The sequence below is a fragment of the Pongo abelii genome, chromosome 11 (assembly GCF_028885655.2).
Source record: "Pongo abelii isolate AG06213 chromosome 11, NHGRI_mPonAbe1-v2.0_pri, whole genome shotgun sequence".
Taxonomy (NCBI): Eukaryota; Metazoa; Chordata; class Mammalia; order Primates; family Hominidae; genus Pongo; species Pongo abelii.
Window position 1 is genome coordinate 109,557,745 of NC_071996.2, and position 20,765 is coordinate 109,578,509.

General features: G+C 44.8%; 1 long non-coding RNA gene across 1 annotated transcript in view; it reads left to right on the forward strand.

Moving 5' to 3' along the window:
* LOC134759615 (uncharacterized) overlaps nucleotides 1–20,765 on the forward strand; it is a 67,196-nt gene that overhangs the window by 42,755 nt on the left and 3,676 nt on the right. Inside the window, exons 3-5 of the long non-coding RNA XR_010136081.1 lie at nucleotides 14,113–14,227; nucleotides 14,671–14,761; nucleotides 18,041–18,225. This is a non-coding gene — a long non-coding RNA (uncharacterized LOC134759615). The remainder of the gene's footprint in view (nucleotides 1–14,112; nucleotides 14,228–14,670; nucleotides 14,762–18,040; nucleotides 18,226–20,765) is intronic.

The window sequence follows — 20,765 nt, forward strand, 5'->3', positions numbered from 1 at the left end:
CTCGGGAGGCTGAGGCAGGAGAATTGCTTGAACCCAGGAGGCAGAAGTTGTGGTGAGCCAAGATCGTGCTATTGCACTCCAGCCTCCAGTTTCACGAGAGTGAAACTGCATCTCAAAAAAAAAAAAAAAAAAAAAGTTAAAAATCACACATAAGCTCACAACTTACATGAACAAAAGAACTTTTATATTTTATATTACTTACCATAAACCAATAGCAAATATCTATTTCTCAAAGGCACAAATTCTGCATAAAATTTAGCAATGCCTTCCCATACCTGTTACCCAAATACAATTGAATAAAATCAGTGACACCAGGGTATTGTGCAGCTTAAACTACAACTGGATGTAAAATGAGCTTATCTAAGCTGTTGTTATGGTGTTAACTTTATAAAAAATGTATCTGAGAATGGACTTTCTCTTTCTACCTAATCTAGAAGGTAGAACGCTGGAGATAGTAAATTACCCCAAACCACAAATGGGAAACAGATGGCTTTTCAGCCAGGGACAGAACCAATTATTTATAACCTTCTCCTCGTCATCCTTCTTACAAAGTAAACCTGGCAAATGGTTGGGAACATGAGCTCACAAGTCAGTAGGACAACAAAATATGCTGACTATACTGTAGGCTAGTTTCTTCCTGAAAGAAGGCACAGTAATGCAGGATGAAAATAGGGGTGATGAAAGCAACTTAAGGTTACTTTTGATTTTTAAAAGTAGTAATTCCGGGCTGGGCGCTGTGGCTTATGCCTGTAATCCCAGCACTTTGGGAGGCCAAGGCAGGTGGATCACCTGAGGTTAGGAGTTTGAGAACAGCCTGGCTAACATGGTGAAACCCCGTTTCTACTAAAAGTACAAAAAATTAGCCAGGTGTGGTGGCACGTGCCTGTAATCCCAGCTACTTGAGAGGCTGAGGCAGGAGAATTGCTTGAACCCCGGAGGCAGAGGTTGCAGTGAGCCGAGATCGCGCCATTGTACTCTGCCTTGGGCAATAAGGGTAAAACTCCGTCTCAAAAAAAAAAAAAAAAGTAATTCTGGCTGCGTGCAGTGGCTCATGCCTGTAATCCCAGCACTTTGGGAGGCTGAGGTGGGTGGATCACCTGAGGTTAGGAGTTTGAGAGCAGCCTGACCAACATAGTGAAACCCCTCTCTAATAAAAATACAAAAATTAGCTGGGCGTGGTGGCGGGTGCCTGTAATCCCAGCTACTCAGGAGGCTGAGGCAGGAGAATTGCTTGAACCCGGGAGGCAGAGGTTGCAGTGAGCCGAGCCATTGCACTCCAGCCTGGGTGACAGAGCGAGACTATGTCTCCAGAAAAAAAAAAAGTAATACCGTCACAGCTATTGAATGAAATGTTTCCAAGTGTTCTAATATTAATTCTGAAGTAGTCAGCATCATGTTTTTAGAAGGATGTTATTGAATCACAACATATTGTCACTTGAAGGCACCTCTAATCTCAGTTCACAAATAAGAAAGTGTGATATACTTATTGGGCAAACACAGTGGGCAATGGACCAAGTGAGGACCCCCCAATCCTGAGTTACAATTCTAAATACTACGTCATTTGTACACCCTGGGAACTGGGAAAATGTCAGGTTACAAGCAAAATATATTTGCTTAGACCTTTACATTTTTCGCTGTGCTATTCTCAACAACACTGTCGATTACTATCCTCTTTGAAATCCACATCTAACTCAGATCAGCAATGAAGGCTCTTGCTTTAATTCTTAAAACCAGTAATGTCAGTGTTGCTGATCTACATGTAGGATTTCAGAATTCAACCAGGCCAGATAATACAACTGTGCTCAACTCAACTAGGACCAGGAAGTTCCCAAGTGGACTTTGCATTGAGTGGAGTTTTAAAATTCCACGGAGGCCCACCAGTGGATTAAGTATGTATTCTTGGAACACCAAGAAACAGGAGGCCTTGTTGGTATCACTGACAATGCCTAGATGACAAAGTTTCGAGTAAGGTGAAATGAAGACAGGGTCTTGTTCTGCCACCCAGGCTCGAGTGCAGTAGTGTGACCTTGGCTCACTGCAGCTTTGAATTCTTGGGCTCAAGCGATTCCCTTGCCCCAGCCTCCTGAGTAGCTTGGACTACAGGCACATGCCGCCATGCCCAGCTATGTTTCTATAGAAACAGGGTTTCACTATGTTGCCCAGGCTGGTCTTAAGCTCCCGGCCCAAAGCCATCATCCTGCTTTGGCCTCCCAAAGCACTGGGATTACAGGTATGAGCCACTGTGCCTGGCCCAAGAAAGTAATCTGTTTAAAGTTTAATGTATAAGGAATTCAATAAGGAGAGGTCATAGTCCTCCCTTAGGTATCGTGCAGAAGCAAAGCAGAGCTCACATGTGCTTAAAATGTCATCCAGGGTCACTCTCTGAAGTGCTAATTTTATGTTTCCCTTTACACAAAAAAAGAAAAACAATTAATCTTCCAACTCAACCAGTCAGTCACCTAGTATAATAACTGAATGAGTTGGGTATAGTTCCTCCATTTCAAATGGTTTACATAATTGGATATAATAGAGAGCAGTATTCAACAAAAGGTGATCACTATAAACATGTGAACTATCATCATTATGAAAGTGCTTGAGGAACACTGGGGTGGGTTAGGGCATGGGATAAAGGTGGAGTTAATCTAAAAAAGAAAAGACTTCATTGAGAAGGAGTTTGAAAGGAGATAGGCAATCTGGCAGCTGAAAAAGATGGAGAATCCAAGCCACATGTAATGTATATGTGCCTGCTTGAATTTTCGTTAGTACCAAATTGTCCCTAATGGCATGAAAAATAATAAAACACAAAGTTGGATGGAAGTTAGATTATTCAACCTGGAAGAAAGTGCTTATAGATATGATATCCTTAATTTTTTATGAAACTTTCTCTTTAACAGTTTATAATGACAAACCTCTAGTTGAGTGGAAAAATCTGGCACTGGAGAATTTTACTTAATTATATAACTGAGAGTTGACAGAGCTTTAAAAAAAAATTAGCTTGTGCCATGTTAAAGTGCTGGTATTTGATCTTGACCATTTTTGACCTAACAAACTGGCAGTGTTTTATGCTTTGACATAAAACATGGATTAATAATTTAATAAAAATAGTTATATATACCAGGTGCGATGGCATGCCTGTAAGCCCAGCACTTTGTGAGGCCAAGGCAGGAGGATTGCTCACATCCAGAAGTTCGAGACCAGCCTGGACAATATAGCGAGACCTCATCTCTCCAAAAAATCAGAACCTATCCAGGTGTGGTGGTGTGTGCCTGTAGTCCTAGCTACTTGGGAGGCTAAAGTGGGAGGATCACTTGAGCCCAGGAGGTTGAGGCTACAGTGAGCTGTGATCGTGCCACTACACTCAGCCTGGACGACAGAGTGAGACCCTGTCTCAAAAAAATAAAAAAATAACTCAAGAAGAGCTATATATATTTATATATGTAATATTTGACTTATTACATACAATTTGTCTTATTTCATATTTTATTTCTATACATAATATAGTTCAGAATAGTAACATTAAAACCCTACTAAACATAGCATCATTTTGATGATTGAGAAAGCACTTCCTTCTTCATTCACTAGACATTCATTGAGTACCTGTTATGTTTCCAGCACTCTGCTCCTTGCTGAGATACAAGGATGAGTAAAATATATGTCTTGCCCTTGACTTTCTGAGTTTAGTAAGGGAGATGAACACCTTAACAGATCATTACTCAGAGAAACTGTGTGTACAGGGGTTAAGAAGGAAAGCCCTGAGGTCAGACAAACCCAGATGTTTAGTCTGGTGTTCACCACTTTTGCTAAGTGCCAAAGCTCTCTTAGCCTTGTGGAAATAATAACAGTATCTCCCAGGATTCTTGTGAGAGTTAAATGTGACAATGCACGTGAAGTTGCTTAGCATTGTACTGTACTTAACAAGTACTCAGGAAATGCTGAGTATTACTGTAAGTGTTAAGCGGTATTTACATAATTAGATGTGGTTGCTACTTGCTTCCTTTGAGTGGAGTTAGGTCAACTGGTTTTAATGATAAGCAACACATGACAGTGACAATGATTTATAGTGAACTATAGTGAACTCCTCATAGTAGTTTAGAGAAAAATCTCATCATCTTTTCCTGGAAATGAGACCTGTTATCAATCAAAAGTGCTGGTCTAAGGAAGTGGCTGAACAGATTGAACATACCTCTCAGGAGTGGGGCTGGCTTTTCTAGGTACTCAACATTCTTTTAAAGCTTTTGATTAAAAAAAAAAAAAAAAAAAAGGGCGGGGCGCTGTGGTTCAGGCCTGTAATCCGGCTCAGGCCTGTAATCCCATCACTTTGGGAAGCCGAGGCAGGTGAATCATGAGATCAGGAGATCGAGACCATCCTGGCTAACACAGTGAAACCCTGTCTCTACTAAAAATACAAAACAATTAGCCAGGCATGGTGGTGGGCAGGTGGCGGGCACCTGTAGTCCCAGCTACTCAGGAGACTGAGACAGGAGAATGGCATGAACCCAGGAGGCAGAGCTTGCAGTGAGCCGAGATTGTGCCACCGCACTCCAGCCTGGGTGACAGAGTGAGACTCCATCTCAAAAAAAAAAAAAAAAAAAAAGAGGAACTGAAACAGGAACTAATAGATTTAACAGATTTGATGATAATTAAGAACTTAAATTCTTTTCTCCGGTTCACGTTTGTCTTCTCAGACAAAATAGTTATTGCCAAGATGCCCAGGCACATGAATGCCTTTATCAAAACCTACTGAATAGTCTTTCCTTCAATAAATACTATTGAGCCCTACAGTTTTCCAGGCACTGTGCTAGGCTCTGGGAGTATGAAGGTAAGCAAAACCACAGGCTGGTGGCAGAGACAAACATTCATGAAATAAGCCTCCACATTCATAATAATAGTTGCTCTAAGTGAGAAGTTTAGAGCAGAGACCCTGATTTAGGCTGGGGCATAGGTTTGTGGAGGCAGAGAAGAGTTCATTTAGGGAAGTAACATCTAAAAATACCACTTACCCTTTAGAAGAGCTGGCGATTTTCTCTCCTTTTTTTTTTTGAGACAGAGTCTTGCTCTGTCGCCCAAGCTAGAGCGCAATGGTGCAATCTCGGCTCAGTACAACCTCCACCTCCCAGGTTCAAGCCATTCTCCTGCCTCAGCCTCCCAAGTAGCTGGGATTACAGGTGCCTGCCACCACACCCGGCTAATTTTTGTATTTTTTAGTAGAGACGGGGTTTCACCATCTTGGCCAGGCTGGTCTCGAACTCCTGACCTTGTGATCCACACCCTCCCCCCGCCTTGGCCTCCCAAAGTGCTGGGATTACAGGCGTGAGCCACCACACCCGGCCGATTTTCTCTTTAAGTCCAAAGCTGCCAGCAAGTTCAGGAGACAAAAGCTTAGTCAAATAAATTTTTGGTTACCATATGGAAAATGTCATGTTGATATAAATTATTTATTCTATCACCCAACTATATTGATAACATTAAACATGGCCTTTCTATCTGTCATTCTGCCCCAATGGGACTTTCATTTCGTTAACGTTATACAAAGTAAAATCATCTACCTCTGGAATGATTTTATCATTATTAACACACATATACATGTATACTTAATTATGGTTCTTTATATGCACTAAAGAAGCTGGGAAAATTTTAGAAGATAGTAAAATGAAATGGTTCTTCCATTCTTGTCTGGGAGGGGCTCCTTGCTCTGGAATGATACTTCATATATAAATACAGTGTTTCTCCGTGGTCTTCCTTTTGGATTTTTGGAGGTTGGATGGGAAGGGCTGAATTTCAGCACACACTGAAAACAGCTTATCTTGTAGGAGGGATTATAATAACCCAAACATTGTATAAAAGTGGCATTTTGAGATTTCCTCCGAAATGTATTAAAAACAGAGAGAGGAAAAAAATGATTGTAGCAAGTATTCAGCCATTTTACCTTTTTATGCAAATATTTAGCAATTTCTTGGGCTTCTAGTAATTTAGTGATCAATGGCTCCAATCAGAGAGTTCATTCACAGGAATATTCACACTCATTTGTTTCAACCTTAAATAAATAAAGCTTGATTTTTTAAAAGAGGCTGTCTTCTAGGTATTGCAAGTGGAATCTGCTCATATTGATTGGGTTGCTCTTCAGTAATTTCCTACAGCGTGCACATCTCTTCCTTTTTATGTTTTTCTCAAGCAATCAGTAAATAACGTATTCATCAAACTTAAGAGAGTGTCCCAACAGAATTTCTTTGGAAAAGTTGGGTTTCTTTCTTGCTGAGGTATACAGTTGATGAGTTCTTTAGCCAGTTGGATTATAGCAGCTCAGTGAGATCATAGCAAGTAACCTGGTTATGTTGTACTGATATTCATCACAGAAAATGAACTCATCTCCACAAATTATTTGCTTCAAAATAAATTAACTCCTTTAATAGAAAATTATCACAGGATCAGCACATCCCACTTGTTAAGGAAGGAATATGAGCACAGTGTAGCTTTACTGTAACAGCAAGAAACCATTATTTTGTTGCTCACAGTAGTCTCAAGATAAACCTAAAATAATATCATCAAATGAACTCTCTGATTGGAGCCATTGATCACTAAATTACTAGAAGCCCAAGAAATTGCTACGTTTCGCCAGGCACAGTGGCTCATGCCTGTAATAGCAGCACTTTGGGAGGGCGAGGCGGGTGGATCACCTGAGGTTGGGAGTTTGAGACCAGCCTGCCCAACATGGAGAAACCCTGTCTCTACTAAAAATACAAAATTAGCTGGGCATGGTGGCGCATGCCTGTAACCCCAGCTACTCAGGAGGCTGAGGCAGGAGAATTGCTTGAACCTGGGAGGTGGAAGTTGCGGTGAACCGAGATAGTGCTATCGCACTCCGGCCTGGGCAACAAGAGCGAAACTCTGTCTCAGAAAAAAAAAAAAAAAAAAAGAAAGAAAAAGAAAAAGAAATTGCTAAGTTTCAACAAAGTCATGTTAGTTGTTTGAAATATTTCATAATACATTCTAATAAAAGGATTAATCATGTAAGGTTATTACAATGATATTGCGCACTTTTACTATTGCATAGCTTTTCCTATGAGCCCGACACTATGCTAGGCACTTACATGCATTATCTTGTGTCCTTTATACAGCAAACCTAGAATGATCTACTCATGGGTTTCTTCCCCAGATCACAAATAAAGAAATGAGAACTGATTGTGCTAAAAAATTTTTCTCGTGCCTGTGATCAGTGTATTATATTTGGTATCTATGTTGGGCTGAGAATAAGAAAATAGAAACTAGAAGGACACTAGAAATAGAAGGAAGATAGGGAATTGGAGGGGACCGGAGCTAGAAAAGGAAATTATAGTAATAGATTACTATATGCCAGAGACTGTGTATATGATGGGACAAACAACTTTTTTTTTTTTTTTTTTTTTTTTTTTTTGAGACAGAGCCTTGCTCTGTGGCTCAGGTTGGAGTGTAGTGGTATAATCTGGGATCCCTGCAAACTCTGCCTCCCTGGTTCAAGCAATTCTCGTGCGTCAACCTCCCAAGTAGCTGAGATTATAGATGTGTGCCATCAGGCCTGGCTAATGTTTGTATTTGTAGTAGAGACGGGGTTTTGCCATGTTGGCCAGGCCGGTCTTGAACACCTGACCTCAAGTGATCTGTCTGCCTCAGCCTTGAAAAGTGTTGGGATTACAGGTGTGAGCCATCGTGTCTGGCCACAAACTTTTTTTCTATACTTTCACGATATTCTTAATATTTCTGCCACAAGATTCAGTTTTTCCTACAGCAAACAATTTTCCAGGTCTCTATAGACATCAGGTAGTGTCCTATGAATCAACTTAATTCTGACTCTAACTCTATCTGGCGATAGTACAGAAACCACAGGTCAAGGGCTCAGTCAAGACTGCCCCCATTTCAGATGCCTGGTTGTAACCTGTTCTTATAGCCAACAGGAATCCAGGGTTCCTATGACTGCTTCTCACATTCGTTAATTTACTATATCAGCTTGGAGAACTCAGGAAAATAGTTAACTCCCTATATTTGCAGTTTATTACAAAGGCTAGAACTCAGAGGCAGCCAGATGGGAGTGATGCATAGGACAAGCTACATAGAAAAGTGCACAGAAGTTCTATGCTGTCTCTAGGTGGGATTTTTTTTTTTTTTTTTTTTTTGACATAGGGTCTGGCTCTGTCACCCAGGCTGGAGTGTAGTGGCACAATCACTGCTCACTGAAGCCTCGACCTCCCTGGCTCAAGCAATCCCCTCACCGTAGCTGGGACTACAGGCACACACTACCATGCCCAGTTAATTTTGGACTTTTTGTAGAGATGAAGTCTTGCCATGTTGCCCAGGTGAGTCTCAAACGCCTGGGTTCAAGTGATCTTCCTGCCTCAGCCTCCCAAAGTGCTGGGATTACAGGCATGGGCCACCCTGCCCCACGGGCTTTTCTTTTCTTTTGAGACAGGGTCACCCAGGCTGGAGTGCAGTGGTGCAATCATAGCTCGCTGTAACCTCGAGCTCTTGGGCTCGAGTGATCGTCCTGCCTCATCCTCGAGTTGCTAGAATTAAAGGCACGCATCACCATGCCTAGCTAATTTCCTTTTTTTTTTGTAGAGACGGGGTCTCGCTTTGTTGCCCATGCTGGTCTCAAACACCTGGACTCGAGCGATCCTCCCACTCGGCCTCTTGGAAGTGCTGGGATTCCAGGCGGGAGCCCCCGAGCACAGCCTGGGATCTGGATGTCTATGTGAGACAGTAGGCGGCACTCTCAGCATCTCGGAACTGTTCGTGTTCCGTTTTCCGGCACTCTATTGTATGTCATACCTTGTGCTACACTCTACTCACGTTTGACTCTTTGTAGTACACTATGCCTCACTCCTCATCTTGGAATCATTTGCTGTACCATACGCCTCAGTCTTTCTCAGTCTTTTTGTCTTGGATTTTTTTTTTTTTTTTTTTTGAGACGGAGTTTCGCTCTTGTTGCCCGGGTTGGAGTGCAATGGCGCGATCTCGGCTCACTGCAACCTCCAGCTCCTGGGATCAAGTGACTCTTCAGCCTCAGCCTTCCGCGTAGCTGGGATTACAGGCGCATGCCACCATGCCCGGCTACTTTTTGCGTTTTTAGTAGAGACGGGGTTTTCATCGTATTGGTCAGGCTGGTCTCAAACTCCTGACCTCAGGTGATCCGCCCGCCTCGGCCTCCCAAAGTGCTGGAATTACGGGCGTGAGCCACCGCGCCCGGCCTGTCTTGGGATCTTTAGTGGTGCCTGATGCCCTAGGTTTTCATCTTGGGATTCTTTGGAGGCCATACGCCCGAGTCATTTTGTTTTGGAATCATTTGGGAGACCGTATGCTCCGGGTTTTTTTTGTTTTGTTTTGTTTTGTTTTGTTTTTGAGACGGGGTTTCGCTCTCGCCAGGCTGGAGTGCAGTGGCGCGATCTCGGCTCGGCTCACTGCAACCTCCGCCTCCGGGGTTCAAGCGATTCTCCTGCCTCAGCTTCCCGAGTAGCTGGGATTACAGGCACGCGCCACTATGCCCGGCTAATTTTTGTATTTTTAGTAGAGATGGGGTTTCACCATGTTGGTCAGGATGGTCTCCATCTCCTGACCTCGTGATCCGCCCGCCTCGGCCTCCCAAAGTGCTGGGATTACAGGCGTGAGCCACGGCGCTCGACTGTCCCGGTCTGTTTGTCTTGCAATTGTTTGCAGTACCGTACTCCTTGATCTTTTCGTCTTGAAATTCTCTGGGGAACTGTACACCCAATCTTTTCATCTTGGAATCCTTTAGCGGACCGTATTGCCCTAGTGCTTTTGTCTTGGCGTTGTCTGCAGTGCTGTACACCCCAATCTTTTCGTCTTGAAAACCTTTGGGATACTGTACCCTTGGTCTTTTCGTCTTGGAATTCTTTGCGGGATCGTATGCATCCATTTTTCATCTTGGAATCTTTTGGGAGACCGTATGCCCCAGTCTTTTTGTTGTGGGATTATTTGGAATACTGTATTCACCAGTCTTTCCATCTTGGAATGTTTTGGGAGATTGTATGCTCCAGTTTTTATGGCTTGGAATCGCTTGCAATGCCCTATGACCTAGTCATTTCACCTTGGAATATTTTGGGGTATCAAATGCCCCAGTCTTTTATCTTGGAGTCATTTGCAGTGTTGTATGCGCTAGTCTTTTTATCTTGGAATTATTTGGTGGACTGCACACCCCAATGTTTTCATCATGAAATCTTTTGGGAAACGCTATGTTCCAGTCTTTTCATCTTGGAATCTTTTGCAGTGCCATACGCCCCAGACTTTTTGTCTTGGAATCTTTAGGGGCAGCTTATGCCCCCGTCTTTTCATTTTGGAATTCTTTGGCGACTGTATTCACCAGTTTTTTCATCTCGGAATCTTTTGTGAGATCGTATATCCCAATCTTTTTGTCTTGGAATCGTTTGCAGTGCCATCTGCCCCAATCTTTTCATTTTGGAACTCTTTGGGGGGACTATACACCCCAGTCTTTTAATCTACGAATCTTTTGGGAGTCCGTATGCCCCAGTCTTTTTGTCTTAGAATTCTTTGTGACATTGTACACCCCAGTCTTTTCATCTTGGAATCTTTTGGGAGACTGTGTGCCCCAGTCTTTCTGTCTTAGAATCATTTGCAGTGTCATACACCCCAGTCTTTTAATTTTGGAATCGTTTGCAGTGCGGTATTTCCTAGTTTTTTTTCCTTGGAATTATTTGGGGGACTATATACCCCAGTCTTTTCATTTTGGAATTTTTCAGGGAACCATATACTCCAGTCTTTTTATCTTGGAATCATTTGCAGTGCTTTACTCCCTAGTCTTTTTTTTTTTTTTTTTTTTTAGATGGAGTCTCGCTCTGTCGCCCAGACTGGAGTGCAGTGGCGTGATCTCGGCTCACTGCAACCTCCGCCTCCCGGGTTCAAGCGATTCTTCTGCCTCAGCCTCCGGAGTAGCTGGAACTACAGGCAACTGCCACAATGCCCGGCTAATTTTTTGGATTTTTAGTAGAGATGGGGTTTCACCGTGTTAGCCAGGATGGTCTCCATCTCCTGACCTCGTGTTCCGCCTGCCTAGGCCTCCCAAAGTCCTGGGATTACAGGCATGAGCCACTGTGCCTAGCCATTCCCTAGTCTTTTCGTCTTGGAATCATTTGTAGTGTCATACGCCCCAGTTCTTTCATCTTGGAATTCTTTGGGGGACCGTGTGCCCCAGTGTTTCCATCTTGGAATCACTTGCAGGGCTGTACTCTTCAAATCTTTGGGGACACTTTATTATGCCCCAGTCTTTCCCATCTTGGAATCTTTCCAGAGACCCTATGCCCGGTCTTTTTGTCTTGGACTTATTTGCAGAGCTATATGCCCCAGTCTTTTCATCCTGGAATCTTTTGAGAGATCGCATGCCCCTGCCTTTCCATCCTGGGTTCATTTACAATGCTGGACTCCCTAATCTTTTTGTGTGGTAATCGTTCGCGGTGTCATCTTGGAATTATCTTGTCATCTTGGAAGTGTCTCTTCATCTTGGAATTATTTCAGGGACTATAAGTCTCAATCATCTGTCTTGGAATTGTTTTCGGGGATGGATGCCCCAATCTTTTCGTTTTGGGGTCTTTGGGGAATCGTATGCCCCAGTGTTATTGTTTCAGGATTCTTTGCAGTACCGTGCACCGCAGTCTTTTCATCTTAGAATCCTTTGGGGTACCATACTCCCGGTTAATCTTGGAATTATCTGGGAGACCGTATGCCCCTGTTTTTTTCAAGGTACCACAGTTTTAAACATTTATGTTCACCTATTGAGAGTCATCTTGGTTACTTCCAGTTGCCCCAGTTTTTTTGTCTTGGAATCTTTGGAGGTACTGTATTCCCCCACTTTTTGTCTTGGAATCATTTGCGGTGCTGTACACCCCAGTCTTCTCGTCTTGCAGTTCTTTAGGGGTACAATATGCTCCAGTCTTTTCATCTTGGGATTCTTTCAGTGAAGGCAGGTCGCAGTTTTTTTTGTCTTGGAATTCTTTATGGGACCACACACCCCGGTCTTCCTGTGTTGGAACCGTTCGCAGCACGCTATTGCATGCAATACCGCCGGCGGCACTCTACACGACTTGGAGCCGCCTGCGCTACCATATGCGGCACTCTCCACGGTAGCTCCCTGGGGACTCAGCTTTTCCAGTTCCCCATCTTTAGGCCGCAACAGCATGGCAATGCTCAATAGAAAACAACGCAAGCAGTAGCCATCACGCTGCCAACACTGGCGGTGCCCTCTTGGGCAGTGGCCACAGTCTGCTGGGCGCGTTACTAAGCCCAGAGCACTCTATGAACTCATCATCTTCATCTGGTGTCCATGTCCTCCTTGCTGCTCCAGTTGTCCTAAAAATATGCCCCAGTCTTGTTTTGAGCAGGTATAGTAAGATGCACAGACACGCAAATGATTGCCAACGGACAAGTCATATTTTATTATACTCACAGTCCCCAAGACATGGGAGGGGGTCACTCCACACAGGGCCACACAGGGAAGTGACAAAGCAGAATGAGCAGGCGTAGAGAGACGGAAAGCACTGGCAGACTCTTTATTGTGGATTTCTCAGGAAAGAATGGGCAAAGCAAGGTAAGCAAATGGCACAAATTTAGGATTGGATAGTTTGCATTGTTTCAGCAGATTCTGCGCTATAGGGTGCATCCCCAATTGTGTAAAAACTGAGAGTCTGAGTCTTAGTAAATCATGATTTTTTTTTCTCTCTTTGAGATGGAGTCTCACTCTGTCGCCCAGGCTGGCGTGCAGCGGTGCGATCTCGGCTCACTGGAAGCTCCGCCTCCTGGGTTCAGGCCATTCTCCTGCCTCAGCCTCCCGAGTAGCTGGGACTACAGGCACCTGCAACCACGCCCGGCTAATTTTTTGTATTTTTAGTAGAGATGGGGTTTCACCGTGTTAGCCAGGATGGTCTCGATCTCCTGACCTCGTGATCCACCCGCCTTGGCCTCCCAAAGTGCTGGGATTACAGGCGTGAGCCACCGCGCCCGGCTAGTAAATCATGAATTTTAGGGCCTGATGCTCTCTCAGCAAATTGCTGCTTCTCCAAGATAATGAACTGTAGCTTGGAGCCCACAGAGAAGGCCCTAGAAACCAGTCTGTCCATTGTTCTCCCTCCTCTTTTCAAGATTTTAAAACTTGTAGCAATAAATACATAACATTAAATTTGCCATATTTACCATTTTAAGCGTACAGTAATGTAATGTTAAGTATATTCACATTATTATGCAACAAATCCCCGGAACTTTTTCTTCTTGCAAACCTAAAAGTCTATAAATAGCAAACACTGATTCTCCTTCCCTCTTTCTGGCCTTTGGTAACCTCTTTCTACTGTTTCTGTGATTTTGACTACCTTATTTAGTCTTTCTTTTCTTTCTTTCTCTCTTTTTTTTTCAGACAGGGTCTCACTCTGTTACCCAGGCTGGAGTGCATGTGCAGTATTGTGATCACAGCTCACTGCAGCCTCGAACTCCTGGGCTCAAGTGATCCTCCTACATCAGCTTCCCAAGTAGCTGGGACTACAGGCACTCACCACCACATCCTGCTAATTTTTAAATCTTTTATAGAGACAGAGTTTCTCTATGTTGCCGTAGCTGGTCTCAAACTCCTGGCCTCAAGGGATCGTCCCTCATGGCTGGGATTACTGGCATGAGCCACTGTGCCTGGCCATTTTTGTTTTTGTTTGTTTTAGAGACTCGGTCTCACTCTGTCCCCCAGGCTGGAATGCAGTGGTGGGATCACAGCTCATGGTGGGCTCCACCTCCTTGGGCTCAATCAATCCTACCATCTCAGTCTTTCAAATAGCTGGATTACGGTGTGCGCCACAACACCTGGCTATTTGACTCCTTTAGATCCTTCATAGGAGTCCTTTTGTGACTGGCTCATTTTTTTTAAGGGCCCTACATATTGTTTTCCATAATGGCTATATTATTTTACATTCCTACCAACAGTGCCCAAGGGTCCCAACTTCTCCATTTTCTGCTCAAATTTTCAATCTTCCGCGGCATATTAACAAAGTTATTAGGAAATAACTTTGGTTATGGACTACCATAACCAAAGATATTACTGAGTGCACATAATCTTTTTTTTTTTTTTTGAGACAGAATCTCAATCCATACCCAGGCTGGAGTGCAGTGGCGCGATCTCGGCTCACTGCAACCTCTGCCTCCCAGGTTCAAGCGTCTCCTGCCTCAGCCTCTCGAATAGCTGGGATTATAGGTGAGTGACACCATGCCTGGTTAGTTTCTGTATTTTCAGTGCAGACGGGGTTTCACTATGTTGGCCAGGCTGGTCTTGAACTCCTGACCTCAAATGATCCTCCTGCCTCAGCCTCCCAAAGTGCTGGGATTACAAGCGTGAGCTACCACACCCCGGCCGAGTGCATACAATTCTGACAGGGAGAGTAAAGATTAAGGAGTGGTTTTCTTTTCTTTCTTTTTCTTCTTCTTTTTTTTAGAGACAGGGTCTTGCTTTGTCAGCCAGACTGGAAAACATTGGTGCGATCATAGCTCACTGCGGCTTTGAACTCCTGGGTTCAAGCGATCCTTCCGCCCCAGCCGCCCGAGTAGCTGGGACTACAAGCGTGAGCCATCACGCCCACTTGCCCCCCGCACCCCAACCGCTTTTGAAAGTAAAATATTTAGAATGACTTTTATTTCTAGACAACTACCATTTTTCCCCCTCTGTCTTGATGTTCACCTGACAAGCTCCTGGTGGTAGCCGGTAGCTCTGACAGAGAGCAAAAGAAATAAGGTAAGGTCCCAACCTAGTGATCCCAGGCCTGGGCGGTATTTCACCTTTGGTGGTGCCATTGGTTTCCTGTTGTGAGATTATTCCTCCCACTGGGGTTAGGACACGTAGGCCAGGGGCGGGGAGGGGTGGTGGTGGGGGGGGTGCGCGGTGTAGTAGGAGGTCGGGGATGGGAGGGGTGAGCGAAGACTCCTTCCTTTGCTATGGGTGTTACTTTCCTAGTTCACTTTAGCATTCAGCCCCACCTTGGGCGGAGATAGCAATCTTGCAATTGTTCCATGCCCATCAGCTCTCCTTGGCTCGAGGCAGGGAGGACCTGGTCTTTAATCTGTCTTGTCTTTAACCTTAGTCAATCAGGAGCTGCTATGTGGTCTATTCTTGTTAGACCAGAGGCACCTGGTCGCATGGCTCTCTTTGGGAGGACTTAGGTTGATAATGGCAACCTCACACTTCAGGGCGGACACGGCGAACAACAGACAGCAGAGGGCTTTATGCAGCCCGCATAGCAGCAGCACACCCCTCCAGCAAGCAGTTCTGCTTCTCCACTTGGTGCTAGCCATGGGGGAGAGCCACAGCAAGCTACACGCGGATCAAAGGGATCAAAGGCATTTTGTTGTGCCCCTTGTGGTTGTGACCACACACCCTGCTTGCTGCGCCAGTTGTATTTTTCTCTAATTTGATCTTTCCTCTAATTTGCTCCTGAGACAGAGTAGCTATGAAATCTAGCCTGTCCTGAAGGGGCTGCCCTGAAGGGGATGCTTATATTGTGTTTTTCACAGAATACTTCTTTATCCTGACCTAATGCCTGATTGTCCAGCCTGTATCCAGGTGTCCCTCTCACAGGAAGCTTGTTTATATGGGCAGGTGCCCTTGTGGCTCTTGTCTGACCTGTGTCCAGTTTATTCCGCTGAAGCCGGAATACTCCCTCTAAGAGCCCTGACTGGCAGGAGGGTTCGCTTCCAGTGTTTAGCTCAGGTGAGACACAGTGGAGGTAACACAATGAAACATGTGAAATAACAACAACAAAAAAAGCAGTGTGTCACTGACAGATCCCAGAGAGAAGAGGACAGCATGCCTTGCAGGGCCAGCAGGAAGCAGGGAGCCATCTGGGACATGCACGCTCAGGCAGCGGGTGGGGAGCGAGCAAGAGTGTGCAGGGGAACTGTGGGCCAAGCCTTTAGAGGGGTCCAGGGCATCACCCAAGCAGGTTTCCCGTGGGGAGTTTTTGTTTTTTTTTAAAAACGGGATTTGGCTCTTGTTGTCCAGGCTAGAGTGCAGGGGCATGATCTCCGCTTACTACAACCTCTGCCTCCCCAGTTCAAGCGATTCTCCTGCCTCAGCCTCCCGAGTAGCTGAGATTACAGGTGGCCACCACCACGCCTGGCTAATTTTTTGTATTTTTAGTAGAGGTGGGGTTTCAACATGTTGGCCAGGCTGGTCTTGAACACCTTGACCTCAGGTGATCCACCTACCTCGGTCTCCCAAAGTGCTGGGATTACAGGTGTGAGCCTCTGCACCTGGTCCCCATAGGGGGTTTAGAGCAAGCAGGCATGAGTTCTGTGGGGGCATGCACGCTGTGACTGGGAGGGGGCACTGTGACATATCTGTGCAGTCTATGCAGGGTGTGGGAGCCAGTGGGTGAGTCTAGTAGGTTGTGCCTAGCTGTCCTCTAGGGAGGTGGTCACCAGGAGGTGGTGTATGAAGTAGATTGCTGGATCATCTACCTTGAGAAACTGAGAGGAGGTGGAGAGTTGAGAACTGGAAACGGTGTCAAGGGCGACTAAGCCCTGCTTCTGGTACGAGAAAGTCCAACTTATATTCAATACGAGAAAGTCCAACTTATATTCAAAGTGGATGCCAGGCAACATAAAATTATAAGAATTCCCTACAGCTTTGTATTACAGGATATAAAACTACTCTCTCCATCTATGGTTTGTTAAGTTGACACCCACAACAGTAAAGTGCTCCCATAATTTATATTCCACCGTTTTCTGGTTGTATAAAAAATAAACAGCATATGATTTTGCCTCTTTTTTAAAAAAAGCACTTAGTTGGGAAGCTGAGGCAGGCAGATCATGAGGTCAGGCGATCGAGACCATCCTCACTAACACGGTGAAACCCCATCTCTACTAAAAATAAAAAAAAATAGCTGGGGAATGGTGGCACACGCCTGTAGTCCCAGAGGCAGGAGAATCACTTGAACCTGGGAGGCGGAGGTTCCAGTGATTGTGCCACTGCACTCCAGCCTGGGCGACAGAGCAAGACTCTGTCTCAAAAATAAATAAATGAATAAAAATAAAAAGCACTTAGGCCAGATGCAGTGACTCAAGCCTGTAATCCCAGCATTTTAGGAGGCTGAGGTGGGAGGATTGCTTGAGCCCAGGAGTTCAAGACCAGCCTGAGCAACATGGCAAAAACCCGTTTCTACAAAAAATAAAAACAATTAGCCGGGCACAGTGGTGCATGCCTGTAGTCCCAGCTCTTCAGGACCCTGAGGCAGAAGGATTCCTTGAGCCCAGGAGGTCAAGGCTGCAGTGAGCCGTGTTCTTGCCACTGCATTCTAGCCTGGGTGATGAGCAAAAGCCGGTTTCAAAAACAAACAAAAAAAGTATTTACATTTTAAAAATCTTAGTTCTTCCTTCTTAAAAATATTTATAGGCTGGATGCAGTGCCTCATGCCTTTAATCTCAGCACACTGGGAGGCCGAGATGGGAGGACTGCTTGAGGCCAGGAGTTCGAGACCAGCCCAGGCAATGTAGTGAGACCCCTCCATCTCTTCAAAAATCAAAAATCAAAATAAATAAATAGCTGGGCATGGTGACTCATGTCTACACTCCCAGCTACTTGGGAGGCTGAGGTGGGAAGAGCGCTTGAGCCCAGGAATTAAGGCTGCAGTGAGCTATGATCATGCCATTGCACCCCAGTCTGGGTGACAGCAAAACCCGTCTCAAAAAAAAAAAAAATTACAGAGCTACTTATGTGTTTACAAAATATAGTATTTAATAAAAATATTTATCAGAATTGCACAAGAAGGAAGACAGGGACCACTGATAAGACAAGGGTGTAGGATATTAACCAGACTTGGCTTCTTTCTCTCCTGCTTCAGCAGAGGCTGGACTCTCCTTATTTTCAGTTTCTCCATTTTCTGCAGGAAAATCTTTACTTTCTGGGGCAGCTACTTTGGCCTGTTTGTCTTACACTTTTCTTTGCATTTTTTTGTTTGTTTCTGTGAAGATTTATCCTTTTCTGCTGCCTGTTTTGGATTTGTTTTCACTTTTGTAGGGGCGGTTTTAGCTGATAACCTCACCAGTCTTCACTTCGGCTCTTCCTTCACTGCCCCTTCAGCTGCAGGGAACTTGCTCTAGGGCATCTTGGCAGGAGGGAGGGCGTCTGAGGGTACCGATGCCTGCAGACTTCAAGCATGGAGAGCATTCTTGAAGCGGGGCTGTCTGGCCACTTGGAAAAAGGTAGGGAGAAATCCACATGGAAGAAAGTAGGGAGTAATCAGAAAGTCCAAGGTGGGACGTGAAATTAGAGAGCCTTTGAGAGCCTGTTTGGAGGTTCTAACAGGGGAGTGCAGCTACTCATATACCCTCCATCGAAGAGCGATCCTCCTCTATCAGAGTAGGTTGTCCTTTTTGACGGAGCTTGCAGCTTCAGGAGGAAGGGGACACCTGGCTAGTCAGACAGATCAAAAACAAAGAGCTCTTAAGGTTCTCAAAAGCATCTTTGGATAGGGGGTCCTGGGTGACCAGGTGGGCATAGGGGGCAAGGCAGTTACAGAGAGATCATGCAGTTTCTGACGCAAAAATCCTCTCTATTGTCTTTTTGTTTCTGGCAGAGTAAACTGTTGAATAGTAGAATCCCAGTCTGTGGAGATAGTTTTTCCTGTGGCTGAGATATCATGACCCAGATATTGAATGCAGAACTTTGTCTTTAGCCACCTGGTGGCCCTTTATTGCTAATGCCTTAAGGGTTCAGAAGAGCACTGTCATAATGGGCAGGAGATAGAACATCATCCACATATTGAAATAAAGTGGAGTTTCCTGCATATTTTAAGTCCCTTAAATAGGACCCTCAGTAAATCCTTGGGGCATAACTGTCCAGATATATTGTTGTCCAGATATACTGTTGATTGTGAAGAAAAACAAATACTTGGAATCTTTATGAAAAAGGATGCTGAAAAAATCTGAACGCAAATTGATGACAGGTGAAATATTAGATTTTGGAAGGGATCACCGCCAGCATAGTATTAGGGTTGGGCATCAGGGGAAATCTGGGTTTGACAGTTTTATTGAAAGCTCTCAGATCTTGGACTGGCTGAAAATCCTCTTCCGTTTGGCTTTGTAGTGGCCATAATGGGAGTGTTGCCTAGGATAGAAGTGGAGATTAGCCTTTTTTTGTCTAATAAATCTTGGGTTATTGGGTGGAGCCCTTCAAGTCCCCATGGTTTTAAATGATTTTGGGCAGTTTGGGGAGGAGCGTGGGAAGATCTGTTTCCACCTTAAGGAATTCTGCGGGCCATGTACCAGTGGAGTTTGTTGCCCACAAAGGAAGGATTTTGTCTAACAGTCGATGTAAGTCCTTAGCAGAGCATTGCTAGGTTGAAGAGGGAAGAGGAACTCAGAGAAGTCAGACAAAGCCATTAGGGGACAGACATGGGGAGGGGGCAGAGTTTGAGAGGGGTCCCTTGTGGGCACAGTGAATTTTGATACTGCAATTCCTGAAAAGATCCCTTCTTAACAGATTTACAGGGGTAAGATAGTTGAGAAAAAAAGTTGTGCTGAGCTTTAAGAGGCCCCCCGAAAACATTAAGAGGTTGAGAAAGGCAAATCGTGAGACACATGATCAAAACCTGCCGCTGAAAAAGTCTAGTAATGCTGAGGAAGGAGCACAGGAACCGGGGTGGTGGGTGGTGTTAAGGGTAGATGATTGTGCAGTCCAGGTATTGGTATCAATAAGAAACGTGGGCCAGGCATGGTGGCTCACGTCTGTAATCCCAGCACTTTGGGAGGCTGAGGCAGGCGGATCACAAGGACATGATGAAACCCCGTCTCTGCTAAAAATACAAAAATTAGCCGGCTGTGGTGGCGCGTGACTGTAGTCCCAGGTACTTGGGAGGCTGAGGCAGGAGAATCACTTGAACCCAGGAGGTGGAGGTTGCAGTGAGCTGAGATCGTGCCACTGCACTCCAGCCTGGGCGACAGAACGAGACTCTGTCTCATAAATAAATAAATAAATAAATAAACATGGTGAAGTGCCTTTCAACTTTGAGTCTGGTAGCAGTTGAAAGTGCTGGACATTTACTTCCTTGGAGGGGAGTCAGTGATTTTCTACGAGAAGGGCCCTGAAAGTTTTCCCTCCTCTTGAGAGCTGGGCAATTCTGGACCCAGTCTTCTTTTTCTTTACAGTATTGACAAGCTTCCAGATCACTGGGAACCCATGATTTTGGAGCTTGCCCCATGGGTTAAAATCTTAGGGTTTTTCTAATTGTTATAATTACATTGATTGCATTGCCACAAACCTTTGTATTTTCCAGTTCTTTGGAAATGCTACCTTTATACTGTTGGACTAACGTCTGAAGCTCATACATGTCTGCATTTTTCTAGTTGATATTATTTTTTCTTTTTCTTTTCTTTTCTTTTTTTTTTTTTTTTAAGACAGAGTCTCACTCTGTCACCCAGGCTGGAGTGCAATGGCACGATGTTGGCTCACTGCAACCTCCCCCTCCTGGGTTCAAGTGATTCTCCTGCCTCAGCCTCCTGAGTAGCTGGGATTACAGGCGTGCGCCACCACGCTCAGCTAATTTTTGTATTCTTAGTAGAGATGGGGTTTCACCATGTTGGTTAGGCTGGTCTCGATCTCCTGACCTCGTGATCTGCCCGCCTCAGCTTCCCAAAGTGCTGGGATTACATGCTTGAGCCACCACGCCCAGGCATTGATATTATTTTTTTGTGATGTGTGAACTCCAGCCTGAGACCATTTACCATGTTATAGTGGCCAGAAC